Raw genomic sequence first — 21,303 nt, 5'->3', positions numbered from 1 at the left:
AAATGTCACTGAGTGGAAGCCGATTCAGACCACTTTGCTGCCAAGCATGGTCAAGTCTTTGGATCCTTGAGAAAACCTTCCCGAGACCCTGCCACTCCCTCTCATGCCCCTTCCCTCAGTGTTCAATCTTAGGAAAAGGGGTCATGGTAATGTCCATAACTACACGTAGGTATTGCTAAAAAACAAATGTTTTAAAAGCTCAAACTAAAATAAACAAACAAATAAATAAGGCTTATCAGAAAAAAAAAAGGCTGGGAAAGAAATGAATTAAAATTTTAACCCAAGCACTAACAAAAACAGTAACCATAACAACAACAAAAACACAACACTGAGACTTGAGGAAATATTCAATACCTGAGAAAAACACTCTAAGAGACGGGACTCTTTACCTTAAAAAGGTAGGGGTGGGAGAGTGCGATGGAAGAGGCAAGCAGAAGGGCTGAGGCTACCCAGTGGCATGGAACCAGTGAACACACGCACGGAGACTGGTGAGGACTGCCCCCGAAGCCCTTCAAGATGTAGCACCTGCCACAAAACCAAACAGGAGAGCAACCGGGACACCAGGCGCCATGTGCTGCTCCCCGTCTCCAGGAGGTCTGCTACACTCAGTTGCTATTAGCCAGCAATGCAAAGTATTAACATGCAAAGAAAAAAACCCTCCGTATGAACTAACGTGACTTCCTCATTATAGTAACATCAGACCTCTACCCACCAAGTACTACACATCTGCAGCACAACAATCATCCCTGGTGTGTCCCTTCGGTCCCCAACCTGGCCTTCTCTAACTCCTCGCAGAGCCTGGCTTCGTCCTTCCTCTGCCTCTACTGAAACACACACGGGCACCAATGCTCCCCGATTTACTGGATTCTTGCTGCCTCTTCTAGTTTTCTCCCAAGACTTCTGCCCAGCACAGCACCCCTGACTATCTTTTGAAAACTCCTGTCCCTGGCATCTGATGCATTGCAGTCTCCTACTGGTAATCATTCTCTCTCTTTCCTGTTTTGACTCCTCTTATCCCTGAGAGGTAGGATTTCTCAAAGTTCTGTCTCTGGTTCTCTTATTCCTCCTACCGCCATTCATCCTCTTCCAGAGTAATCCTATCTGCTCTTCCATCTGCACTGCCCTAGCTAGAAACCCCGGTTCCCAACCACCTCTCCACCTCTCCAAACCCATTATGCAGGCATTCCACAGGCCTGACTTCTCATTCAAAGTTTTGCTTATGGCCTTCTCCTTTCCATTAAGGATCACTGCATTGCTGCTGTTGTCAACAGCTATCTGAAAAACCAAACACTGTGTCCTACAGTTCTCCAGGTGTTCTGCATGAATGAAAGCATTTCATCATCACATCCCTAGGAAACAGTTATCACCCCCATCTTATTGGTGAAGAAACTGAGGATCAAGAAGCTAAGGAACTTCCCCAAGGTCACACAAACAGCAGGGTCCACATCCAGGCCTCCGGTTCCAACGGTGGGCTTGTGACCACTAAGCTACACAGCCTCAGGCACTCTTCTTGGGCCCGAGTGGTACTCGTTCAAGATATATTTATTGACCAGCTAGAGCAGGCAGGCGCCGTGCTAGAGCTGGTATTGAAGTTAAATAATACTTAGAACTTTCTTACAGAAGCTTGAAGTCTAGTGGAAAAAGCAAAGAAATGACAGGGCAAACATGCTTTGGTAGAATTCAGACTTTGGTGAGGAAGTATGGAGGGCTCCAGGAACACCCAGGCCGTGTGGGTCAGCAAAGACTTGGGCGAAGGTGATGTCACAGCTAAGACCTGATTGACAAGCAGAGAGCAGCCAGCGAGAGGGGCAGTGCATACAGATGGTGAGAAAGGAAGTTCCAGTTAGGACACCACCGCCATGCAGAGGCCTAGCCCAAGACAAGAACCAGGAGAGAAGCAGATGTAAGGGGAACTCACTTTCAGGCACACTGAGTTTTGAAATGCCCGGACAAGAGCTGTGCAAAGCTATCTGGGAGCCATTCCTGGTCAAGAGTAAGGGGAATATAGGAGTTCAGGCACCTCTCCTGGGGGCTCTGACAACTGGGGTCATATTTCAAGACCAGGCGCTCCTGAGGGACACCGTCAGTTAAGTGCCCCACTCTTGATTTTGGCTCAGCTCATAATCCTAGAGTCCTGAGATCAAGCCCAGTGACCAGCTCCTCACTAGGCACGGGGCCAGCCTGGGATTCTCTCTCTCCTTCCCTCAAAAAAAAAAAAAAGAAAAGAAAGAAAGAGGGGTGCCTGGGTGGCTCAGTGGGTTAAGCCGCTACCTTCGGCTCAGGTCATGATCTCAGGGTCCTGGGATCGAGCCCCACATCGGGCTCTCTGTTCATCAGGGAGCCTGCTTCCCTTCCTCTCTCTCTGCCTGCCTCTCTGCCTACTTGTGATCTCTCTCTGTCAAATGAATAAATAAAAATCTTTTAAAAATAAAGAAAGAAAGAAAGAAAGAAAGAAAGAAGGTAGGAAAGAAGGAAGGAAGAAAAGAAAGAAAGAAAGAAAAAGGAAAAGGAAAAAAAGATCCGCAGGCCCAATGTCAGCTTTATTAATGGCTAACAACCTCCCAAATGCAGGGATTCCCCGACCTTGCAGAAGAACACAACTGGGACCTAATGCCCCTTCTTGCCTCTTCCATCCACAAATCTGTTGCCTGGAACACCAGTGTTCTGGCCTCGAGTCTATACATGCAGGCCTCAGCAGGACCACAGGTATGCAATGACACATCCCGCCAGCCAGCCAGAGAGAAAAGGAGTGATGGACCAGTCTCCCCGCCTTTCACCTGCTCAGCGCCCCTCCATCATCAGGCAGAGAAATGTTTGCCCCCATGTTCCCTTTCCTGAGGAGACGAGCAGTCTCCCTCAGCAGTTGCCACTCCTGAGGAGACGAGCAGTCTTCCCTGAGGGAAACAATAAATCGGGCCCTTTTTTCAATAAAAATAAGGATTCTGAGCACAGCAAAAGTAGGACATGGCCACTGTCGTTGTCTCTGCTTTCTCTGAAACAGCTCTAGAAACCAAAAGTACAAAAGAGTGGGAGTTTGGAAGGATGAAAAATCAGTTGTGAAAAATGTCTGACAATTTTTTTCCATTTATAGATCTACCTTCCTGAAATCGCGTCCAAAGGCCTAGGTTTTCTTGCTCTACCACCGAGAACAAACAGCTCCTTGGTTCTGCAAGGTAGAATCCAACCACCAACCGCACAGGGAGGAACACGAAGACCTCCCCTGCCCACTCCATGACTGATTCTCAATGGGTCCTTCTACTGACCATTCAGAGGACTGAAATCTCCTGGGGCCTGGAGCACAGGAGTCTCGAAGATCCCAGAAAGGCAGAGCTTCACCAGAGCCAGGCATTATCCCAGGAAAAGAGATGAGGAAAGAAAACTAACTTTGTGGTTAAAAAAGAAAAAGCAACAACTAAAGATGAGATTGAGAGCTACAAAAGCCCCTCTTTGCAAGAAACTATTTCACTTTTCCGCGGGAAAATAGTGTAAGGTTTAGCACCTGGAAAGCAGAACAAACTGGGGAGATTTCTTTGCTATTTCTTCAGACTTTTCTAAGGTAACAACTTGGGACAGAATGATAACCCATGGAACAGGAGAGCCTCAGTAACTCTCTTTTCCCTCCATATATTAAAGTAGAGAACAACTCTATCAATATGGACAAGTCTGGTCTGAAAGTTCTGATCGTCTGAACTGAAATCCAATGCCTGAGTCCCGGGGCTACAATTACTGAAACAAATGGCAGTCCTTCCATCCTGGCTCGCCATGTGACAGGCGCCCGACCAGGATGTGGCAAGGCAAGAAAAATGTACTTTTAGGCAAGAGCTCACTGAAACTCCAGATAAGGTTCCTTTTAAAAATATATATCTCATATTTTAATATCAATAATTCCCTATCCACAAATAAGAAATATAGTTTTATCCTAATTTTGCAAGGAAAAAGCCTGTATGAGTTACATGGACTTAGAAGGTGTTGCCACTCCAAATGTAGAGATCTGTTCTGGGATTTCGCCCATTCCCGCGGCTGATGGAACAATATGGTCCCCGCCCAGCTAGCTCCCCCGGAAATGAACACAGGCCCAGGAAGGCTAAGCATCTGGATTCTCCACCAGAAGAAGGGTTTGTTCAGTTATTCAATTATACAGATCTTTATTTCGCATATCTCATGTATCACTTTCCAAAAATCCTCATCTCATGTTCCGCTTCTGGGGTACCCGACCTGAGGCACTAGGCAAATTGCCCCCCAGAACAAGGGAGTTAAAGCACTCTAGTAGTCACCTCCTTAGTCTCTCTCTAGTATTACTCGCTCTGGAAAAAGCTGCCATCTTGTGAGGACACTCAATCAGTCCTAACAAGCGGCCCATGTAGCAAGGAATTAAGGCATCCCGCCACCAGGCTAGTGGGAGAGCCGTCTTAGGGGGGATCCTCCAGCTCCAGTCAAGCCTTCAGATGACTGAAGCCCAATGAGAGACCCTGATCTGAAACCACCAGATTAGTTTCTCCTAAATCGCTAAGCCACAGAAACTATGAGATAGGAAATGTCAGTTGTTTCAGGCCTCTAAGAACACACACTCTAACAGGTCTGAAATTTGGGGTCTAGTAGGGTGGAATGAGGGCGAACAGTAGAGAAGAATAAGACAGCCAAAGCTGGAGAAAGGCCGTGAGTGGATCCCACATGGTCCTAGAGATCACTGTCCCAGAGGGTCTGTTTGCTACTCAGCACCATTCCCCATTTCCAGGCTCTTCCCTGTGTTGCAGGGGGTAAAAGCCTGGGAAGAACATTCATACAATCTCCTTTTAATAATGTTCCTTGTTGACTCTGAGAGTCACTGACATGAAACCAAGAAGGTGAGAGAAACAAGCTGTGTAACTACTGCTCCGGCAGTGATGGGAAGAAAAGCATGGAATTCAGCGGTCAGAAGATCTTCGAGTGGCCTCAGGCATTTCCCCACAAATCATTACTCAGATGCTACAAGGCAGCCTGAGGTCCTCTAGCTGTTTCCTTTAGTACTTGCAATGTGTTAACATTCAGAAAATTGTGGCAAACCTGACTGGTGGCCTTCCCTCGTCTTTGCTCCCCTAGCACACCTAATTCTTTCAGTACCTAATGCCTTAAATGAAATCTCTTCCAGTGTGAAATACCTAGAGTGGTTTCTGTTTTCCCAACCAGATCTCGGCTGATATGTCCATGTTGAGGATCTGGAGCTTATCCTGATAGCCCCGAGGTGTGACGGGCACTGCAAGATTTTAGGTAGGGAAGTGATAGGACGAGATTTGCATTTTATACTAGAAGCAACCCACAGTGGGTGAAGGCAATTCACTTACAAGACTGAAAATGAAAACAAGACAAGAGGTGATGGTCACTTGAACCAGTCTGGTGGGAGTGGGGATAGGCAGATTTGAGAGCTACGTGGCTTGAGACTGGATACATCCTTGTGATTGCTGATATGTGATAAATGAAAGGAAAGAACAATGACACATGGGAGCCAGATTTTGACCTCCAACAACGGATAAATTGCTGAGAGGAAATAGTTTAAAGCAAGAGGAAAAGAAATATGGCAGCATAAAAGCTGAACAAAATTAAGTAGATTCATCACAAGCAGTGCTAGAACAACAACTATCTTCTTACAGCAGTATCTCTCAAATAGGGGTTCCAGGGAACACCAGTTCTATGAATTGCCTTGACAGGGATAGGAAAACTTTCTTTGTAAAGAGCCAGATAGTAAATATTTTTAGGTGTACAGGCCATTTGGACTCTGTGTCTCCAATGAAAACATGAAACTCTGCTACTGACTGTTAAAGCAGGCAAAGAAGACAACACTATGAATGGGTGTGACTGTGTCCCAATAAACTTTATTTGCAAAAATCACGATGGTGGGACAGATTTGGCCTGTGGGCCATAGTTTGTCACCCCCTCACCTAGAGGAAGAGAATCTCCAGATAAGCTTAGGGAACACAGCATAGTCTATCTCCCTCCTAGAAATTCACGGGGTAATAGCAGGTCACACACACTCTGAAACCCTGTGAGGTGAAGGAAGCCACTGCCTTTGTTTAACCCAACAGTTTCCAAACTGATTTGGCTTCGACTTCTTATTCTCATGTAACTCCTATTAACATCCAGCAGAACTCATTAGTTCTTTGGGGAAACACACTTTGGGGAACACTGACCTACACACTGGGTTTTAGAGGAACAAAGGAAAAATATTCCATCAACTCGAATGCCGAATGCCACAGTCCACACCTAATCCTTGGAGAGGAGCGTTCTGCAGAGTGGTTGGCAGATCCAGCTCCGGGGAACGTCTGCTAGACCCCCTTCCCCAAGAGAGCGGAGGCAGGGTAAGGAAGGATAGGGCTGCTGCCTGGCCAGAAAGGCCTCGCTTCGTTTCTCCCTTCCTCCCTCCTTCCTTGCAATAGCAGCGGTTACTGCGGCCAACATGTCTCTGCATGAATTTATTTACTGGGCTTCCTTTAAAAGCTCCTGGACCCCAACACAATAAAATCATTCATTATAATATTTAAGGCAAATGAACTCAACACTGACAAATTATGGATTTTTACAAGCAGCGTAAAACAACGTGTCCCAGATTTCAGTCCCACCCAGGCAGGCTAGCTTTGCAAAGGTCCCACAGCTCCCATCTAAGTCCATGTGCTCATTATACCTCCTACCTGGGCTACTGCAAAAGCTGCCGGGGGTCTTTTCCTAGCCTTCCGTTTTTTCCCCAGTCCAATCCACCCTGCACTGCACACCTTGAGGAAATAATTTTGTAAAGCACCTTCTCTCATCACAACACTTTTCCCTCAAATCCCTTCAATTGGTCGCTAAGGTCTATGGCATAGCACCACAGGCCTTAGGGACACTCAGCCAGTTAAAGATCTTCTATCATCTGGCTCCAATTTGCCTCTGCTTCATAACTACATTAGTTTGCCCATATGGACCCCGCTCCAGGCACATAAGTATTACCTGAATCTTCAAACAGACCAGAAATTCCTTCTCAAGCTAATTCTGTTTGTTCTAGACCTTCTAAGCCTAGTGGTTCCCAAATATAGCTGCACAGGAGAATTATCCAGGGAATTTTTATAAATTACAGACTTTTGGATACTACTCCACACTTCTCTAATTAGAATCTCCTAGGGGGGGCGCCTGGGTGGCTCAGTGGATTGAGCCGCTGCCTTCGGCTCAGGTCATGATCTCAGGATCCTGGGATCGAGTCCCGCATCGGGCTCTCTGCTCAGCAGGGAGCCTGCTTCCCTCTCTCTCTCTCTCTCTGGCTGCCTCTCTGTCTACTTGTGATTTCTCTCTGTCAAATAAATAAATCTTTAAAAAAAAAAAAAAAAAAAAAAAAAAAGAATCTCCTAGGGGTGGAGCATTAGAAACTTCTATTTTAACAAGCTCCCTAGGTAATTTTTACATAGCCAGTCCAGACCAACTGGGGACCATCGATGGCTCAGACTCTTCCTTTAAGAGATGAGAAAACCAAGTCTCCAAGGTCCTACTCTGAAAAAGGCCACAGGTGCTGCACCAAAAACTAACTAGGCTTCTTAACTGTTTTCTTGTCCATTTACCGTGGAGGGAATAGGGGTGTCTGCCATATGGTTTTATAAAATTTTTGGAGCTGGGCAAAATCTTCAGCAGTAAGATTTTTTTTTTAAGAAATTTGCAGGGTGCTTGGCTGGCACAGGAGTGGGACGTACAACTCTTGATTTCAGGGTTGTAAGTTCAAGTCCCATGTTTGGTGTAGAGATTACTTAAAAAAAAATAAAATCTTGGGGCACAAGGGTGGCTCAGGTGGTTAAGCATCTGCCTTCGGCTCAGGTCACAATCCCAGGGTCATGGAATTGAGCCCTGCATCAGGCTCCCTGCTCAGAGGGGAGCCTGTTTCTCCCTCTCCCTCTACTGCTCCCCCTGCTTGTGCTCTCTTGCTCTGTCAAATAAGTAAATAAAATATTTTTAAAAAATAAAATCTTAAAAGTAAATAAGTAAATAAACATCAAATTTGCAATAAAAAAAGAATCAGTGTGAAGAGGAAAATTGAGAAAGGTGGTCAAGACATACAAACTTCCATTTATAAGAGAAATAAGTAGTAGAGACACAGCGCACAGCATAGCGACCATAGATAACCCTGGGGCATAATATAGATGGGAGTTAAGAGAGTAAACCCTAAGAGTTCTCATGACAAAAAGAAAACTTTTTCTTGTCTCTCTCCTTTTTTTTTTTTTGGAGAGGGAAGGGGAGGGGCAAAGGGAGAGGGAGAGAAAGAGCCCCAAGCAGGCTCCACATCCAGCCCAGAACCCAACATGGGGTTTGATCTCATGACCCTGAGGTCATGACCTGAGCTGAAATCAAGAGTCAAATGCTCAACCGAAAGAGCCACCCAGGGGCCCCTGCTTTCTTTTTATTTTATCTATATGAGAAGATGGATGTTAGCGGAACCTATTGTGGTCATCTTTCACAATATACATAAATCAAACCATCATGCTCTGTACCTTAAACTTACAAAGAGATGTATATTATTTCTCAGTAAAACTGGGGGGAAAAGATCAAATCTCTTTTTTAAAGGCAGTCTAGGGGTACCTGGGTGGCTCAATCAGTTAAGCATCCAACTCTATTTTTCCCATATCAGGCTCTGCGCTCAGGAGGGAACCTACTTAAGATTCTCTCTCTCCTGATTCTTCTCTGTCTGCCTCTGCCCCTCACCCCGCTCATGCACACTGCCCCCCACAAATAAATAAATCTTTTTTTTTACTTTACTTTTACTTTTATTCTACTTACTTTTAAGTAAGTAGTCTAATTATAGAACTAATTGCTAAGATGCGGATAATTGGTGAATTTATTTTATAAACTTTTTAACACTCATGCTGACAGATTAGAAAAAGAAACTCAGGTTTCATTTACCACCCCAGAATTCAGGCATATCCCAAGACTGGGACTCACAAAGGCAACAGTTAAATTCTAGGCAGATGAGCAGATGATTGTGCTATGGCCTCTAGGCAATCTCCAGCATCCCACTGGTATTCTAAATGTCATTTGGTGCCTACCTTCCACCTGACCCCCAGCTCTGCTAGGTAAGGGCACATGAGAAAAAGCCACATGGTCATATCCAGGCACAGAAGACGCAGAACCAGTGCCCTGAAGCGCAATGGCCACAGCAAAGCCCATCATGCCACAGTCAGTTCCAGAGACAGGGTCCAAAACACTGAATTTCTCTGCAAGTACAACTGCCAAAATCCATGACCCAAGTCACCTATGAGAGACAGAAATGGAGCTGATGTGTAAGCACTCGGAGGGCACGATCTGTGTTTTGCTTCACTGTCCTTTCCCCGGTGCCTAAGCTGAATGGCAGCCGCACACGGCAAGTACTGGAATCAAGTGTGTGCAATGAGCTAGCAATGTACCTAACACTGTTTTGTTCCACTGGACAAGTCAGGAATTCATCCTACCGTAACTGGAGCCACAGGGTGCATCAGTTACAGGGCAGAGGCTCTGGAATCTATCCAGGGTTTGCACTTGTTTGGTATACAAGCAGGGCATGTGTTAACCTCTCTGGGACACAGTTTCTTCATCTGCACAAGGAGATAATTCACCTAAATCCTAGCATTTGTGAAGATTAAGCAAAACAGCTGTCCACAGTGCTAAGCACAATAACACAGTAGCCACTCAATAATGGCAGCTACTATCATAATTAAGAGTAAATATACAGGGGCACCTGAGTGGGGCAGTCAGGTAAGCATCCAACTCTTCGTTTTGGCTCAGGTCATATCTCAGGGTGCTCAGATCAGGTCCCACGTCAGGCTCCAAGTGTCATGGGGAGTCTGCTTGAGAATTCTCTTTCTCCCTCTCCCTCTGCCCCTCCCCATGCACACCCTCTCTCGGTCTCTAACATAAATAAATAAATCTTTAAAGAAAAAAGAGTAAATATTCAATTGGCTTCCCAGGCACAGATTCTGCAACTGCAAAGAGCAGCCAGTTCAACATGAAGGACTCTTTCTTTCTTGCCGAAAGATGAAAACCGAGACTGAGAAAGTGCTGACTCCAGTTTAGAGTACACACAGATCCCAGAAAGCAGGCTATCCACAAACCGAACCTGCACCACTGGATATTGCCACTATCAATATTGGAGGGAAGAAGCTTTTAAAAAATAAAAGCCCTTTCGGATTTCCTGGCTGCCTCAGCACAGACATCTCAGGCAGCTTACACAAAACATCTCTGGTGGCCCCTTAGAGCTGGCCAGTCCAGCTCTGGCGACACCCAGGGTAATGCTGACAGAGGAGCTCAGCGACAACTGTGACAGAAGCAGATAATCAGTAATCATAATGGGCAACTAGTCCCTGGATACAGAAGCCACATAGCATAATCTCTTGGGGATTTCTGGAAGCCACTGGATCATGGACAATATCCATGAAACAGCCTTACTGTGACAATTAAGGACTATGGGTGCTTTGTTTTGGTCTAAAAGATAAATATTTTGACTGTAACTGGGGTTTTGTTCCTCTATTTCCAATTTCTACTAATAGAACAGCAATCTGAGTCAAGTCTGAGCCCCGCCCTCTATTCATCACATACCTAAAAGCCACAGGATAATGCTCTCTGCAGAGTCAACAGAGTAGACTTCATAGCTACGGGAATCTATAACAGGATTCTCTTGAGATTCATGTTTCCCACTGAATAAGGCTGAAAAAAGATGACATATGCATGCCTCTTGCCGTAGCAAACAGACGCTTAGTAAACAGGCAGCCACCACCATCATAATTCAAAGACATCTGGATATGAGACCTTTAGAAATCCCTTTTGCTGGTCCCCCCAACCCTGACATATACAGGTCTGGTAATAATAGCAAAAGTATATAGAAATTTCAAGGTGCCTCAAAGTCCTAGCCCTAGCCTCACTCAATATTTTACTACACTTACAATTTTCACTTCCATTCCCAGTCCTGTGTTCTATATTAATAATGGAAATATTTGAATAACATGTTTTCTAACTAGTGGTAGCTGATAATTAGACTGTGATTAATGTCAGCTTTTGAGCTGACACAACTCTTCCTGCTTGAGCTATGTCCATCACGAGAAGGTAGCTTCTAAAAATTTCAATTAGAAATAGGTGGCTAGAGAGGGAACTACAAAAATTACTTAAGTCAGGAGCCAGTCACAAAAAAATCCAGTATTGATGAGGGTTTAAGAACTGGAGCAGGAGCACTGTTGATGGACTATAAATTAGTACATACACTCTATAAAACTGTTTGGCAGTACCTACTGAGGCTGAACCAATGCCTATCCTATGACCCAACAATCCTACTGCAGGCACGCACCCAAGAGAAATGAAGACATCCATCCACTTAGCAACTTGAACATGAGCATGCAGAGCAGCAGGATTCATAACTGCCAAACTCCGAATACTACCCAAATGTCCAATAGTGGAACACAGTGCTCTTTTTGCATACAATGGAATACTATACAGCAATGACCTACAATTATACACAATAATATGGAGGACTCACACAATATCATAAGCGAAAGAAGCCAGACACAAGAGGATACACTGCATGGTTCCACTTAAATATAAGGTAGAAAACAGGTAAAAACTGATCTACGCTGTTAGAAGTCAGAATAGTGGTAACCCTAAGAAGGGACAGGAACTGGAAAACAGCATAAGATGGACTTTCTGGGGGTGTTAGTAATATTTTGTCTCATTTTGAGTGCTGATTATACACATGTGTTCAGCTTGTTAAAATTCATTCAGTTGCACACTCAATGTGCACTTTTCAATATGCATGTTACACTTCGATAAGAAGTTAAATAAATTCAGTAGAGCCGATTTCCTGTAACGTCCTTAAAGTGCCACCTAGTGGCACAAGTTAAATGTAAACAAGAGGGAAGTTTCATCTCTAGCGACTTATAAATATACGGTCCCATTTCTAAGAGCACATTCTGGGACCCGGCTGCAACAGCGCCCTAGACTGAAAACAAACGGATCAAGAGTTCCTGTGTGCCACACAGAAGCCCTGATAGAAGGATTCCGCAGCAAAGGAAGCTGTCTACTACAGAGCACACCAGCACCAACAAGCTGATGAAACACATCACCTCCCAAGCCCACCTGCCATCAGCCACCATGGGGCTGTTTAACACAGACATCAGGGAAGGCTACAGAGTAAGCCTTTTTCTTTTTCCAGAGGGAATGTTTACCAACACACCAGGAAGTGATACGTACAGAATTTGCTGAACAGAACAAGGCACTCAAAAGGAGTTGGGAAGAAAGAAATCCTTCATCCTTTTTCTCCTGGATGTGTTCCCTTCCCTCTTTGTCACCTTAAAGGCAAGGCCTTAGTCTGTTTTCTTGTGATTTTGCCTGAGAAACACAAAGCTAGGAAGGCCTGCCCACGGCAAGCTTTTGAAGCTGTCAAATGAATAAAGAATATTCGCTCAAGGTTTTGCTAGTGAAGTGTGAAAGACAGAGCATCTTGGTCAGAAAAAGAAAGCTGCAAACTATAAAGAGAGGTATCATGAGCCCTGAATTAGGAGATGGTGGGTTAAAAGGCTGATGAGGAGGCCTACCTGTCTTTCCATGGATTCTCCTCCTTCATGTTTGCATTATTTACAGGAAAAGGCGATGAAATGGATTTGGAGCTACAGTCTGTAGTTTGCTGACCTCTGACACAGGCAGAGGCCTAGTCCATGTAAGGTTACAAAGTCGGGAAAGAATGCCATTCTATTATAAGTCGTTTAGTATGTCAGTCCATCACTCATTCTGGGCTTAGAACTGGCCACTAATTTCTGGTTATCCGGAGTCCACTGCTCCATGTTTGCCAGCTAGCACCTGTTTCCATTTTGCTGGGTCTGGAGTGATAATAATTCTAACAGCTACTCTGCACTGAGGCCTGACTATATGCCAGGCACCATTCTAAGTGCTTTATGGATACTAACTCATTTAATCATTATAACAACCCTATGAAAGTAGACACTACCATTAACCCCACTTTATACGTGATGAAACTGAGACACAGAGGGAATAAATAACTTGGCCAAAGATACACACAACCAGCAAGAGGAAGAGATAAAATTTGAACCCCGAACTCATGTTCTTAACTATTCCGTCCAGATGCCTCCCTGGGTCCGACTTCTAGCTGTCCTCCATTATCCTTTCCCATGAACACCACAGCACATTTGGACACCCTTCCCGTCCTGCCCCACTTCCATACTTGCTCCTTCCCTTACACACAGGAGTACTTCTTGGTTTTTGTCACTGTGTGGTGAGGGGGACAGAGAAGAGAAATAAGGATTCCATTGTTTAGGAACCTAGGAATCAACCATAACTGACTCCCAGGGCAAAGACGGAGGTAGCTGGTCAGTTATCGGAAACACGGCATCCAGATACTGCTCAGCATCCTAGACAACACAGCATGAGAAAATGGATTCAAGTAAGATACGTATGCACACCCAGGAACACTATCCAATGGATGGTGTTAGGCAGGAGCATACCACAACCTATGTGCCATAGTTCTTGGCAAAGTATGGACCAGCTGTAAGCGTACGCCATCAACGGGATGAACTTATGGCAACTTCCAGAGGAATGATGCCAGCAAAGTCAACTTTACACAATAATACCATGAACATAGTACAGTAAGAGGGGGAAACTAGGAAAGGACACAAGTTACTAGTAGTGGAATAAAGCTAATTCATTAAGAGGTTTCATAACATAAAGTGTATCCCTGCTAAAGACCACTGTCAACAACTGAGTTAACAACTCAACTGTGAACTCAACTGTTAAGAAGAAAGAGGTTAAGGGGCAGCTGGCTGGCCCAGTCAGAAGAGCGTGCAACTCTCGATTTCAGGATTGTTGAGTTCAAGCTCATGCTGGGTGCAGAAATTACCAAAAGAAACTAATTCTGGGACATGGTTGGATCGCATAGGATAATAGAAGGAATTGGCACTCTGAGGCTAGATGGCCAGGATTAGAATCGTGGCATTAATTCTTACTTGCTGTGGGTGACCTTGAGGAAATTCCTGAAGTTGTCTGTGCCTTGGTTTACTTACCTGCAAAATGAGAATAATAATAGAACCTACTGCATATGGTGGTTATGAAGATAAAGCGGTATTCATTAAGCACTTAAAAGACCATCTGACATATAAGCACTATAACTATTTATTATGCAAAATTTCTGCCTTTTTGTTTCCTTTTTGCTACACCAAATATGGTCCACTGACCAAAGTGTGAAGGCTATTCTTAGCCAAGATAAATGTAAGTCTGTACTGAGAAAAGCACTTCAGGGGGTGCCTGGGTGGTTCAGTGGGTTAAGCGTCTGCCTTCAGCTTGGGTCATGATCTCGGGGTCCTGGGATCGAGCCCCCCCACATGGGGTTCTCTGCTTGGTGGGGAGCCTGCTTCCCCCTCTCTCTCTGCCTGCCTCTCTGTCTCTCTCTTTGTCAAATAAATAAATAAATTCTTTGAAAACAAAAAGGGAAAGCACTTCAGCATTTTTGCTTAATGTGTGGAAATACTTCATAGTTAGAAAATTATTGGTGGGCACAAAGACTGGGAAATTCTTGCTAACTTTCACTTAGGAAATCTATAGTTAATTTTTGTGCTGTGCAATGAGTGATTCCTCTCTCTCTCTAAATGTTTATCATTAAATTTCTAGCACCTCCTCAGAAACCCTTCCCAGTTCTCCTCTTTACAAGAGCTAGCTAGTTCTGTCACTCATTAGCTGAGAGGCTCCAAGGAACTCACTTTCACTTTCCGAACCTCAACTTGACCTGCTGTAAAATAATATGCAAAGACAGATGTGAGAGCATGAGCATAAAAAGTGTTAAAATTTAAAAAGATTCAGACACACTCAGAAGCAAGCTCAACATCCCTGCAGGGCCAAATCACAAAGTGGTTGGCCGGGCTGAGAGTTCAAAAGCAGGCAGAGAGGCAGCTGAGAGCACATACACTGCAGAGTAACACGTATTTAAATGCCCCAGATGAGGCAGGGGACCTGAAGCCACAGGCTAAATGTGGTACTTCACTACCTGTAAAGCTGCAAAACCAGGAGGAAGCCTGGAAAGGTGCTCAGGACTGGCCACTTAGGGAAGGAAACCAAAGCAGATAGAGCACGGCAACCGGGTCTTGGGTTAAGCCACCATCTGGTGTCATCTGCACCATCTCTGACATGTGCATCAGACAGAAGGGCTGAATGTCAAGTAGAAGAACTAGCCCTATACAGGCGGCCCATGGGTGCAGGGCTACAGGGTGTTCTTGGCAGACAGAGCATGAACAGGACAGGGAGGAGCTCCAAGAACTGAGAATAAAATTTAAACTCCAATTCAAAATAAGACTGTTAAACAAATTTCCAGAAGCATGAAGAAAAAACTCAATACTAACAAGAACACCAGAGAGATAGAGAGAGAGAGAGAGAGAGAGAGAGAGAGAAGATGAGTTTACTTCTGACAAAAAGGAAAATTGAATTTGACTTCAAAATAATTAAGTTTAAATCCTCTCCCAGTTGAAAGTAGAAAATGTATTCTTTAATAAAAAAGAGACAAGTATGAAACAGAAATTGGGAAAAGTGAAACAAGAACAAATTGATAGAAACAAGAATGGACTATAAAACCTGGAATCATACACAGCTACACAAAAGAATGATTAATTTGGAAGACGAAGGTTTCATCAGGCCTGGGAGAGATCACAACATAAAAAGATTGAAAGAGCCATCACTAGAAATAAAAGGTGTATTGACAGACACAGAAACATAGCTAATTGGACTTTGAAAACAGAGTAAGTAGAGAATCAAAACCTGCAGAGATATGACTAAGAATGTTCCAAATTAGAAGACATGGTTTTCCAGATGGAAAACGCACACCAAGCATCATCTGGAGTAAATAACTTTAAATCTATGCTTAGACACATCGCAATGAAATTAAAATAGAACATCAAAAATAACATTTTAAAAGCTACCCTAAAGAAAAAATAGTCGATCCAAAGGAACCAAAAAGAGAATTCTCAGCAACAACAATAAACACCGGAAGACAAGGAGGTAATACATTCACAATGCCAAAGGGAAATAACTTTTATCTGGAATTCTGCAAAGTTTCCATTTAGGAGAAAGGGCAGTAAGAGTTTACTATCCAGAGAACATGGATGAAAAAAAAACTAGTAGATGGAAAAAAAAAGAAAAAGAGAAAAATCCCTACATGATAGATTTCAGTAAACAGTGTATTTGAACCTTGTAATTGCCATAGTTATGCTAACTATATGATTATGCAATCTGACATATAAGTTCTGAGAGCATGGTGTCTAAAAGTAGCTTCCTAAGAGTCAATTTATTCTGATGTAGCTTTGAGTGACTTTTTAAAATTCTAACTGTCCTATCAGAGAGCACTTTCCCCCTTTTTCCTAAACATTAATTGGAAAAAGAACTCTTTTAAAGGAAAAACTACATAATCTTTCCACCAAAAAGAGCTATCTAAACTACTACCAATTATTTAGCAGTTTACTTCCAAATGCCTGACAGCAGACACTTGACATTTTGGACTGAAATATTTGGAGACCTTTGCGGAGATCCCAAATCACATACATACCATTCATATAATCTCCCCGAAAGAGAGAATGTACTTATAACAAACAAGTTATAACATAGGTAAGTTATAAATGAATTAAGTGGCCCCTTGAGACCCCTAAAAAGAGTTAGTAGAAATTCACAGAGGAGTTAAAAACCTCAAAAGTCCACTGGGGGGAGCGCCTGGGTGGCTCAGTGGGTTAAAGCCTCTGCCTTTGGCTCAGGTCATGATCCCGGGGTGCTGGGATCAAGCCTCGCATCGGGCTCTCTGCTTCGTGGAGAGCCTGCTTCCTCCTCTCTCTCTCTGCCTACTTGTGATCTGTATGTCAAGTAAATAAATAAATAAAATCTTTAAAAAAAAAAAAAAGTCCACTGGGAAGGAAACACAGACCAGTAATACTGAGAAAAGAATTCAAAATCCGACCACAGCAAAGGGGCCAATCACTGTGCTCCACAGACGTTCCAGATTACCCTGAGAAGGCAGAACTCCTTACTGTCAAAGGTCTACTCAATATTTTTATGTGGTACAATCAGGAAACATTTCTGTATTCAGCTGTTATCCTTCTTTTCCACTACTTTCCATATCACCATTTTAATAGATGTCTGATACCCTATTAGGCAGATAGACAATACCCTTAACCAGGGGTACCTTCTTGGACATCTGCCTGTATTGATTTTATTTTTATTAATGTTACTAAAATAATATGTCATCATAAAACTTTCCTTTCTTTTCAACAGTTCTTTGGACACATTCCACGGCATTTGCTGATAGCTGGCCAAACTACTCATGCTCTTTGAAATAGCAGGGAGTCATCCTTAAACTTCCCTCCACTATTACAATGCCAGTATTTCCTCACTATATCTGTCTTCTCCCTGAACTTACCACTACAGCACTTTTCTCTGTCTTTTTAATTTCTCATTCAATGCCAACTGTTTGAGAACAGCTTTCAAGTTCCTTTAATAAATCCTTATGTGAGAGGACTCAGAACTCTCAAGATTCAATCAGCAGAGGCTGGTCTAAACCATGCCTGTCTTCATGTTACACAAACCTGGAGCTCGGAGGAGCAACGTGAGTCATCTATGAGCCAATCCTACACCTAGGGAACGCACAGGAAAAAGTACTGCCAAAACCAACACAGGGGGAAAAATCATATACAAAATAGACTTATTCTACTGCAATATCCGACCTGATAAATGCAAAACAACATCATCTACAGGGAGAGAGAAATTTATCAGAATCTGATTTTAGTTTAAAATAAAGCCTTTATTTTTAATCAGAGGATACAAAAACCAATTTTTAGTTTCAATGATTTTGCTATTGTTTTCCTACTCACTGTATCATTTATCTCAACTCTACATCATTACTTTCCTTCTGCTGCTTTTGGGTTTAGCTTGCTCTTCTAATTTCTCATGGTATAATGTTTGCTTATTGATTTTGAATCCTTTTTCTTTTAAATATAAGTGCTTATAGGTATAAATTTCCCCCAGAGTTCTGTTAGTACTGTTATCCCTGTATCTCAAATATTTTGGTATGTTTTCCCTTTCATTCATCTCAAGGCACTTTCTAATTTCATTTGTAATTTCTTCTTTGACCCACTAGTTTTTTAAGAGTATGCTGCCTAATTTCCACATGTTAGTGAATCTTCCCGCGTTACATCCATTATGGATTTGTAGTGTCATTCCAGTGTGGTCACTTCGTTGAATTCCAATCTTTTTAAATTTATTGAGACTTGTTTTGTGGCCTAACATGTGGTCTGTCCTGGGGGAATGTCCCATGTGCACAAGAGAAGACTAGAGTGTTCTACAGATGTCACACAGGTCTAGGGGATTTAGAATGTTCTATTCATTCACATCTTCTATTTCCTTACTGCTCTCCTGTCCGGTTGTTCGATCCATTACTAAAAGTGAGTTATCGTAGAATTTGTCTGCTACTTCAATTCTATTGGTTTTTACTTCATACATCATGGGGCTCTGTTGATAGGTGTGTATATTTTTATAAATTTTTACCATCTTAATGGAATAACCCTTTTATCAATATATAATGCCTTTCTTTGTGTTGTAACAACTTTTGTCTTTAAGTCTATTTAGTCTGATGTGACTAAAGCTACCCGGGCTCTCTTTTGGTTACTATTTGTGTAAAATATCTTTTTCCATGCTTCCATTTTCAACCTATTTTTAACATTGGATCAAAATGGAGTCTCTTGTAGACAAGCATATAGTTGGATTATTTTTAAAATCCATCTGTTTCTGCCAATTAATTGAAGATATTTATCCATTTAAAGTAATTACATATAAGGAAAGATCTACTTCTGCCATTTGCTCTTCGTCTTCTATGTCTTATACTTACTTGTTCAGTTCCTCAGTCCTCCCATCACTTCTCTTTTTTTGATTAACTGATTTTTTTCTAGTACCACTTTTGTTACCTTCTCATTTTCATATTCTTTATACTTTTTAGGGTTTTTTTCTTAGTAGTTACCCTAAGGATTGGTTAACATCTTAACTTTATAACAATCAATTTTGAATTAATACCAACTTAGTGTCAAGAGTATTCAAAAACCCTACTCCTTTATAGCCCTGCCGCCCTTTATATTATTATTGTATTATTATTGTCACAAATTATATCCTCACATATATGTGCTCATTAATATAGATTTGTGATTATAAGTATTTTCCTTTTAGGTCATATAGAAAAGAGAAGAGTCACAAATCAACACTACTGGCTTTGAGATTGACCAACGTGGCTACCTTCACCATTCTTCATTTCGTGTTATGGCTTCAAGCTACTGCCTAGTGCCCCTTCATTTCAGTCTAGAGAACTCCCTTTAGTATTTGTTATGGGGCAGGTCTACCAGTGACAAACTCCTTGAGTATTTGCTTACTGGGAAATGTCTGTCTCCAGTGATACTGTCTGTCGGGGTATAAAGTGTCTCCCCAGGCCACCTGTTGCCACCAGATCAGGGTTAGGACATTCCTTTGGTCTCTGCTAAAACCACATTTGCCAGCTAGGAAAGTGCCACCCCAGTCTGTCTTCTGCCACCAGGTGAGGGACAAGAGACCAACTCCCAGACTGCCCTCTGATGACACCAGAGGGAGAGACTTCGGTAGTATTTGGATGGGGTAGTACGGGTATCGTCAAAAAGGTTTATGTCTAGCTTGTCTACCCTTTTCCCAGTCCTCTGGCTAGAGAGTAGACTTTTCTCAAGGGCTTTTTCTTTTTTTCTGTATCTGTTGGTAGTTCTAGGTTGCAGGTTCCTCCAGCACTCAGTCCAGGATATATGCGAGATTTTTTTTTTTTTTTTTTTTTAAAGAACTCAGGGAATTCACTGCCATGCCATTACTCAAGTCCTAAGGACTTAGCCAATCCACTTTCCTATTTACATCTTTCAGAGTCCTCTTTCTGTGTATTACATCCAGGGCTTTTGGTTGTACTTAGCAGTGGGGGAAGCAGGGAGAAATTAGTCTAAATCATCTTGTCCTCAATTATGTTTTATGATGTTTCAACTATATTTGCAAGATAATTTTTCTTGGACAGAGGAATACAACACAGAATCAGAGACCTTAAGGTAGTAGGAGGATCTATCTAATCTTCACATTTTATAGAAGAAGCAGTAGGTCTGTGAGACTAATCTCCTTACTTCCCACAAAGCTACAGAGTAGTAGAGCTAAGAACAAGAGCACAGACACATTCATATCGAGCTCTGCAGCTTTCAGCAGTATGTTCTTTCATCATCACTGTTGAAGACAGATCCTGGGCCTAGATCTTCTTTCCTTAATTACAGAAATACTCATTAACATACTGTTATTTTCAGCTAATCTACAGCATGCACTGTAAGACAGAACAGGGTAACACTTTGGAAGAAAGCGAAGGTGGCATCCTAGGTGATAGGTTTGTAAATTCTCTTCAGAATAATTAAAAAGTTTCAAATACATAGAAAAATACCTTTTGACATATACTAAACTTACATACTGACAAATGGAAATTAGGATATTGTACACAGCTTTGAAAGTTCAAAAATATGCCTTATCTATACAGCCAATATATATAATATTAAGGTGATTCGATGACTAATGTACATGAGATCATTTGCATATATTATAGAAAAAGATCTCATGATATCTGATGTATGCCCACTGAGTTTTAATTTGATCAAGAGAAAAGCCAAGAAATGTAAAAAGTGGTGACATTTCCATACTGTTTATACTTAAAGAATGTTTTCTTACAGATATTTAAAGTTGTCAGTGAGATAGTTCTTCATTTTACTCTATTAAAATGATTTAGTATGTGTTTAAAATGGATTGGGTATGCATGTTAAACTTTAATCAAATTTACATTTTAAAAATCTATTAAACCTGTGAGAAACTTACACAATCACCAGTAATGCCCCCCCCACACACAAAGACCAAGAGAAAAAGAACAAGTATGTATGAGCTCTAAAACTCTTAATGTCTTCCAGGAGAATTTATGATTTGGTATCGCCAACTATACATTAACTTACAGAAACAATACCTGAAATGACAGGACATTAATTTATAAGAACGTTTTCTAGGAAAGCATAGTGTCAAGTATTTTATAAGTAGTTCAGGACCTACAAACTGCCATTTGAGTTGAAGTGAGCCTGTCATTCCTTCCAAACGACAAGAGGGTAGGATCTTATTTAAAAAGCCGTGTCTAAGAAATTTGGCTTTGAAATGAACAGCACGCCCAGGATATTCCTACTGGGTTCAGTAGTGCCTGAGGAACCTCATTCTAGCCAGATGACAAAGTTAGATGAAAGACTC

At 42.4% G+C, this 21,303-nt stretch overlaps 1 protein-coding gene across 4 annotated transcripts in view; it reads right to left on the bottom strand.

The window, feature by feature from the left end:
- REPS2 (RALBP1 associated Eps domain containing 2) overlaps positions 1–21,303 on the bottom strand; it is a 229,191-nt gene that overhangs the window by 41,083 nt on the left and 166,805 nt on the right. The window lies entirely within an intron of this gene.

Source organism: Mustela putorius, unplaced genomic scaffold (genome assembly GCF_011764305.1).
Source record: "Mustela putorius furo isolate JIRA1106 unplaced genomic scaffold, ASM1176430v1.1 tig00003836_pilon_pilon_pilon, whole genome shotgun sequence".
In the NCBI taxonomy this organism is placed as follows: domain Eukaryota; kingdom Metazoa; phylum Chordata; class Mammalia; order Carnivora; family Mustelidae; genus Mustela; species Mustela putorius.
This window is presented reverse-complemented; position numbering and strand designations above follow the sequence as displayed.